This window comes from Callospermophilus lateralis, chromosome X (genome assembly GCF_048772815.1).
Source record: "Callospermophilus lateralis isolate mCalLat2 chromosome X, mCalLat2.hap1, whole genome shotgun sequence".
Classification (NCBI taxonomy): domain Eukaryota; kingdom Metazoa; phylum Chordata; class Mammalia; order Rodentia; family Sciuridae; genus Callospermophilus; species Callospermophilus lateralis.
The window spans coordinates 37,664,128-37,672,352 of record NC_135325.1 but is presented as its reverse complement, the minus strand read 5'-3'; the positions used below and the strand labels follow the sequence as shown (position 1 = coordinate 37,672,352).

The following is an 8,225-nucleotide window of genomic DNA, read 5'->3' as shown; positions in this document are numbered from 1 at the left end:
ATGGGCAGCTGCCTTGCCCCACCTCCTCTTTCTGCTCATTTTGATGCCGAAAGGTCAAGTTAGGAGACCGACTTTGGCCTAGAAGGTCGTTTTGGGAAGCAATATAGGGCCTGCCTTTCTTTCATTCCTTGTCCCATCCTTGGACCTGGAGCCTGGATGTGGTTCCTTGCATGAAACGAAGGGATCAGAGTGACACCCTTTGGGCTTGGTCTGGAACTCTTGGCTGAACACCAAGCCTTTCAAGATGGTCCTCCCCAGCCCTATTGTGTATTTTATTCAGAGACAGGGTCTCACTGAGTTGCTCAGCACCTTGCCATTGCTAGTATTGAACTTGCTATCCTCCTGCCTCAGCCTCCCTAACTGCTGGGTTTACAAGTGCACACACCATGCCCAGCCCCAGTCCCTTTCATTTATTTTTTAATTAATTAATTTGTTTATTTATTGGTACTGGGGATTGAACCTAGGGGTGCTTAACCATTGAGCCACATCTCCAGCCGTTTTTCAAACTTTATTTAAAGACAGGGTCTCACTGAGTTGCTTAGGGCCTTGAAGTTGCTGGAGCTGGCTTTGAACTTGCAGTCCTCCAGCCCCAGGCTCTGGAGCTGCCGCAATGACAGGCATGCACTACCACACCTGGCTGATTTTTAAATTTTGAGACTAGGTTTCACTAATTTGCTGAGGATCTTCCTAAGTAGCTGGGGCTGGCCTCAAACTTGTGATCCTCCTGCCTCTGCCTCTTGAGTCACTGGGATTCCAGATATGTACCACCATGCCCTGGTTTTGAAAGGATGGCAAGCTCAGGAAAGCTGGCTCCAAGCCTATTTTCCTTTAGGGCCCCAGCTTAAGAACAGATTAGCTTGGGGCCTTCTGAAAAATCTTTTCCATTCCCCACAACAACTGAGTAATGTGTTAGCCACTTTCCTTCATAATAATCTTATTACTTGTTATTTCTGAAGACTGTAATTGAGCTGCATTTTTGTAGAGGGCTGTTTATGTGATGGCTTGCTCTTAGAAGTCAAATAGTACAGGATGCTGTGTTGGGGAGATTTATAAGGCCTCAGAAAGGAAGAGAAAAGCTAACACCTGAGGATACATGAGCATCTGTGACAGTATTTAATTAATGACAGCCAGTACCACTTGTAGTTGTGGGGCAATTGACAACTTTAGAGAGAAGAGAACTATGGCATGGAGAGAGAAAGCAACTGGCAAATGTCACACAGTGGGTGGCAGAGATGGAATTTGAGCTCAAGTCTGATCCTAAAATCTGTCTATAACTTTTAAAATCTTTAAATGCAGTATCCCAACAGGCCAAGAAGTTCTCCTATTTGGGCCATGGTGCTACTTTGAGATTTTGGCACCAAATATGCTTTGAGATTTTCTTTGTCCCCATCATGCTCAATTCGCAGCAAGGTGGGACCCCTTTTGCCTGCCTGATGGAACCTGGGTGGTAGACCATAAGCACACAGACATGGACGCAGCAGCGGTGGTAGCGGATGCCATACTGCTGGCAGGGGGAGGACTGCAAGGTAAGGCTGAGAGAAGCTTGGGTATCTGAGAATGAGGGAGAAAAAGTAGAATGGGAAAGTGGTTCCCCAGCAAGGAAAACTTTAGCAGTAGAACAGAACAGAGAGGAGGATGGGAGCAGAGAGCAGAGGGAAGGATGGGAGCGAATCTCAAAGCTTGAACATTTTTTGCCCTGCTGCAGTCCGGCTGCAGCAAAATAACCGGGGGTTGACGAGCAACTTGTGTACATTGATACAGCAGGAGTGGGAGCTGTTTATTGTAGGACAGGAGGGGTATTTATACATTCCACACAGCTTATCTTAATTAACATAAACTAGATACAGCAGTCAACCAATAAGGAATCTCCACACTTAATGGCTCGCTGGCGCCACCTCACAAACCACTCCCTCTGGCAAAATGCCAGGCGCCATCCTGACTTGTTTACAGACCCTAACATTGCCCACTTCCCTGTCTGGTGACAGAAATTGTCCAATTCAGTGAGGGTTTAAAATCAAAGTTCCTTCTGGGGGCCATTGTGACCCATTGTACTTTTGGGGTCTAAGGAGAGGATTCCGTGTTTCCCATGACCTTCCGGCACCCTCAGGGGTGAGTGGGAGCAGAAAAATGCGTCCCAAATTTTGCTTGTGCTCACCTGAGGAACGGATAAGGGCCAGGAAGGGGTTGAGGTGTCCCAGCAACCCACTTGGGGGCCCAAACGGATGGAGGGGCTTGCAAGAGGACTGGAATGTCTCCACAGTTCCCGGAGACTTGAACGGAATGGGTAGTGTCTATGGCATGCGTGTGACTTATGGATAGACTCCACACATGGAAAGGGGCTGTAAGGTCAGGAGAACAAGGGAACTTACCCAACTCTGTTGGACCAGATGAAGACAGAGGGAAAGAGCAGCTTAGGAATTTTCCTGGTTCATTTGAAGGGGGAAGGGATGGACTTCAATTCCCTGAGGCAGAAGCCCGAAAATCCCTCCCAGGTTTCGGCACCAGATGTGAGGTCAGGCAACTGGGCAGCGACCAAAGGAGGCAGATTTAAAAGGCTGCTGGACGAGGCTCTATTGAGACTCACTCCCATGTGGGACTCGATCAGACTGAGAGTAGACAGGAGAAGGGTCTGAGGAGAAACCACGTGGGGGTTCTACAGGACAGGAATTTTATGTGGCTTATGGCAGGATGGAAAGGGCTTGGGACAGGAAAAGCTGTTTTTAGAGTCCCTTGTCTACTGGAGTTGGTCGGGGGAACTGGCTGAGACCAGGATTGGTCAGGAAACCCTGCTGATTGACAGCCATTAGCCAGGAGATCCCACTTATTGACAGGCGTATCCGTCGGTGCCTCATTGATATTTTTTTCCCATGCTCAGGCTACTTGGTGCTTTGTTCCTAAGTCACCGCCAGTGACCTGACACTAAGCTCAAGTATCAGGTCAAAAGTCTCAAACCTTAGGCTTTAAGACCAACGGACACACACTCACTCAGACCGTGGTGATCAGATCAGGAACCAAGGCAGGCTTCTGGGGTGGAGCTGACAGCCAGTTTAGGAGAGAGTCCTAGGGAGAAGTTGCAGCTCTCACCATGTGGCTGTAGAGTCTGAGAGTGGGGAGGAAGAGGCAGAAGATCGGGCAATCCATGAAAAGAGTTGGGATGTCAGTCCAGGTTCTCATCAGGCTCTCCAGCAGGAGGGCATCAGTGTGGGCTGGCTTAATGTCAGTTCATTTGCTCCATCATTTAGACTTAATTTTGGGGCTTCTGACCACCCTTTCAATCCCTATCAGTCATTTGCATAAAGCATCTGGTCTATGGTCCCTATCCTGATTTTCTTGCCACTCCCCCTTATTGAGGTGAGGACAACATGACAGAGACTTCACTCTGAGCTTTTCAGGGTGGGGAGAAATGACTAGTTTGTGCCTGAGGGCCATACTGGAAGGCTCTGTAGGTATGCCTGATGAGACTGCAGGTTTCAAACTGGAGTTTTAAAATGGAGTTGCTTAGGCTAAGGCCTAAGGCCGTCATTACACCAGTATAATAGAATAGGTAGATAATGTTACAAGTGCTTAGAGGATAAGCAATTGGGATCCCAGGATTCCAGAGAAGAAATGGCTCAGGCCTGGGGATATAATGCAGTTGTTAGAGTGCTTGCCTCATATGCGTAATGCCCTGGGTTCAATGCTCAGCAACACACACACACACACACAAATGTCTCACTGTTTGGAGTAGAGAAAGGAAAGCAGAGATAATGTTGGAGGGCCTCATTGAGAAGGTAATATTTAAGCTGCAACTTGGGAAAGGAGGAGTAAGGAGCCGATTACATTGGCAGAGAAGTTCGTCCTGATTTAGGAAAGAGAAAATAACTTGGTGTGGGTGGAAATTCATTCAACAAATATTTATTCAGCACCAACTGAATAAATAGGGCTGAGCATGCAAATGTGATTAAGACAGGCAAAGCTACTGTTAGGTCGGTGGTGGCGACTTGGTGGCAACTTAGAACAAAGCAGCCATGCAGGAAAGGAACATCAATCAGATGCCAGTGGAAACGCCTGTCGATCAGCGAGATCTCCTAACTAATGCCTGTCAATCAGCAGGACCCCCTGGCCAATCCTGGAGTTCAGCCAACTTCCCTGACCAACTCCAAAGGACAAGGGACCCTAAAAACACCTTTCCCTGTCCCAAGCCCTTCCCTTCCTGCTGTAAGCCCCATAAAAGTCCAGTCTGGTTGAGCTTCCACGCGGTTTCTCCTTAGACCCTTCTCCTGTCCCCTCTGTGGGTCTGATCGATTCTGCCCAGGAGTGATATCTCAATAAAGCCTCGTTCGGTGGCCCTTTTAAATCTGCCTCCTTTGGTTACTGCCGAACTCGCCCGATCTGACAGCTACTGGCTTGGAGCATGTTCTCTGGTGGGGAGATAAATGTGCAAACAGTTAAGTTGCAAATTGTGGCAAATCGATTATGATTGAGAATAGCAATGAAGTCACCTCTTTCCATGGGATTATGCAAAGGTACCTTTGAAGAAGTAACATTTGAGCTGAGGCCTATTAAGAAGGGAGACATGAGAAGAGTGGAGAGACACCTGATTTGGGTTTAAGGAACAACGTGTGCAAAGGCCTAGAGGGAAGAATGTCCTATTTGTGGCTGGAGTCTAGAGCCAGCGAATGACAGGATATGAGGCTGGTGAGAGGTGGGGTCGGAGGCCCTGAGGAGGGTCCCAGATTCCTTTCCTATCTGCAGCACAAAGCAGACCAAATCAAGTTTGCACTGATGCTATGAGGCTGAAAAGGAGGATGCCTACAATTAGGCACATATCCCAGGCCGACTAGGAAGCATACTGGGATCTTAGGGACTCTGGAAAGGATCCAGAAGCAGATGACAGGTTCAGTCACACAGGATGTATGAGTCATTCCTTTCCCTGAAAAGTTATGAACAGACCCTTCCTGGCTCTGAGCCTCAGCAACCCCACCCTGCTTCAGGAAACTTGTGAGGTCAAGGCCTGAAAGGAAAGGGCAGTTCCTCCCTAGGCAGCCTGCTAGGGTTTGGGTTGGGTCCCTTTTCAGACAGGGTGGAGCAGGTGTATGGGTGGGCCTCTTGGAAAGATTATTGTAAGATGGGAGTGTGGAATAACTTAAGAAAGCAAATACAGCCCGGCTTGGGCCTGTGTGAATGATGGCTAGTGAGTGCCCCAATCCTGAGGGTGTGTTAAGCATGAGTTAGAATGCAAACTTTTAAAAGTATTCTGGAACATCAAAATATTAAATAGGTATGTTAAATCCCCAGCTCTATTATAACCCCAGACTTGTGGATTCAGTGGAGGAGGAAGGCTAGATGAATAATATATAAATTAACATGGAAATACTTACACAGATGTTTGTAAAGGAGAGAGAAGACCTTTTCCTGAGATGACTGGTTTTGTAGTCTTTGCTCTTTACCTTTACCAGGAGGGGGAGCACAAGTTGGGAACTCTGCAGGCCCAGCCTTCCTACCCTTTGGCCACTGGGTGTCAGCACAACAGGTTGGATTAAATCTCTCAATTTCTAAGGGGCATGTGGTTTTTAATAGACTTTCCAGCAAACAAAATATTGGTGATCAAGGCCTTGTTGAGATGGCATTTAGACAAGTGTTGGTAAAATGAATGGGGCGAATGGAGAGCCATTTCTAGAAAGGATTGGAAAAGGGATAAATGGGGAGTTAAAGGAGAAATGGCCAAAAGATACTTAAGAAGCAATTAAAAAAAAACTTTTTGTAGTTGTAGATGGACAGAATGCCTTTATTTTATTTATTTTTATGTGGTGCTGAGGATCGAACCCAGTACCTCACACATGCTAGGTGAGCACTCTGCCACTGAGCTACAGCCCCAGCCCAAGAAGCAATTCTTGAAGTTGTTGGAAGACAGAAATGACAAAAATAGCTATCCCCACTAGTGATATAATTATTTTGTGGTGCCTAGGTCCTGGATTTAAAACAATGACAAAATAGCACCCAATATTGAATTGTTGCTGCAAACTGCATCTGTATAGTGATATGAAATAAGGACTCTTTTAAAAACATTTTTATTATTTTTAGTTATACATGACAGTAGACTATGTTTTGGCAGAATATACATACATGAAGTACAACTTATTCTATTTGGGTTCCTACTCTTGTGGTTGTACATGATGTGGAGTTTTCCTGTGTACAAATACAAGGCTAGGACAGTTATGGCCAACTTTCTACTGTCTTTCCTATTCCTCTCCTTCCCTTCCTCCCCCTTTGTCTAATCCAATGGATTTCTATTGTCCCCTCCCCAACCTCCCTGTAGGTTAGCATCCACAAATCAGAGCCAATACCAAGAAACCAAAGGCCACATGTTCTCTCTGAAATAAGGACCCTAATCCATGTATGTTTCAACATGTCTTTTAGTCACCTTTAGTAGTCAATAATATAATTGATCTTCTAAACTCTTGTATGCTTGAGATTTTCCCCTGAATCTAGAAGTGTAAAGTGATCTAAAAATGAGACAAATTGCTTTCTTTAGTGTTTTATTTTTAATTTTTATTGGTGCATTATAATTATACATAATAGATTCATCATGACATATTTTACAGGGACATAACATAATTTGATCAATTTAATTCACAGTACTTCCTTTTCCCTTACCTCCTCCCTCCCCTAATCAACTTCTTCACCACTGGTATAGTTTCTTTTCTTAATGGAAACCAGCTTGAGTTCAAATTTTAACTTTACCACATGCTGGCTATGTGTCCTTTATGTTTTGGTTTCTGTGGTGCTGGGATTGAACCCTGGACCTTACATATGCTAGGCAAAAGTGCTCTCACCAATGAGATACATCCAGCACTTTGGTGTGTGTCCTTTGACATAGCTTCTGTGAGCCTCAATTTCCTTGTCTGCAAAATGGGAATAATAAGTATCTCATAAGACTATTGAGGATTCAAGAGTTTATAAATATAAAGCATCTTGTACATTCATAAGTGTTCAACAAATGATAGATATTATTACTTTGAGTTAATTTCAGGGCTGATTACAGCTGTGTTTCTCTTGAACAGTTTTGTGAAGGATTTTAAGACTCAGTATTCAGGCAAGACACTAATCCCCTGACCCTGTTCTGCCTTATGTGTGCAGGTTCCTGGACTTTCCTCTCAGACCAAAGCAGGAAGTGTACCAACTGGTCAGAGCCACTGTGGTTTATTGTCAACAACTCCACCTAGCTCACTGTCATTTATCCTGCCATGTGGAGCCCTGGGCCCCACAAAGCCCAACCAACCACTTTCCATCAGGAGGAAATTCCTCAAAGCCTTCTCTGTCTAAAGCTTGGACAGAGATGGACATCACACAACACATTCAACAGACACTCTGGGATCACAAGAATCATAGGGTCCTAAGACTCCACTTCATGTGTCAGCAGCAAAAAGGTAGCTCACTTTTTTGGATTCCATTGGATTCTTGGGATCCAATGGAATGGTACCTCACCTTTGGACACTGCCTTTGTGCTAGTCTATTTCAATGACACTCATAAAAGTGGCCAGTGGACTAAACTTCCCAGTGGACTGGAGGAATTTTTGGAAAGGGAATCTTCCAAAAAAGGGTCCGGCGGGCAGGCAGCATCGTGTCTAGGGTTTCTGACTCTTCCCAGGAACAATATGGATCTGCCAATAATCAGTGTTCCCTTCGTCCTTTCAAAGTCAGCTTCCAGCAGCGGGGCAAGGATCATTGGATCACTGCTCCTTGTCACCACAACCCAAACTATTGTAAGGGACCCTGTCCTCGGGTGCTACGCAATGGTCTCAATTCCCCCAATCATGCCATCGTTCAAAATCTTGTCAGTGAGCTGCTGGACAAGAATGTCCCTCGGCCCTCCTGTGTCCCTTATAAATGTGTTCCCATGAGCATCCTTCTGATTGAGGAAATTGGGAATATTCTGTATAAGGAGTTTGAGGATATGATTGCTCAGTCTTGTACATGTAGATAATAATGAAGGAACAGCTAGCTCGGGCTGCCCATGTAATTGTAGAATGGTTGAAAATATCAGTGTGAAAGATATACGTGATCTTAAATCTATAGGTCCTATCCCTTGACCTAGTATTGTTTCTTTATTCTCTCCCCCCATTTGTAATCTACTCAGTTGACAAGACTGTGCTGATACCAATTTGACCTAGTCAAATTTGGTCACTAGAACAAATCTGATCACTTCTATTGGTCAGTACAATTTGGCCACTAGTCAGAGCCCT

General features: G+C 45.3%; 1 pseudogene; it reads left to right on the top strand.

The window, feature by feature from the left end:
- Positions 1-1,468: 1,468 nt before the first annotated feature.
- LOC143638511 (bone morphogenetic protein 15-like) lies at positions 1,469-7,966 on the top strand (annotated as a pseudogene).
- Positions 7,967-8,225: the final 259 nt, after the last annotated feature.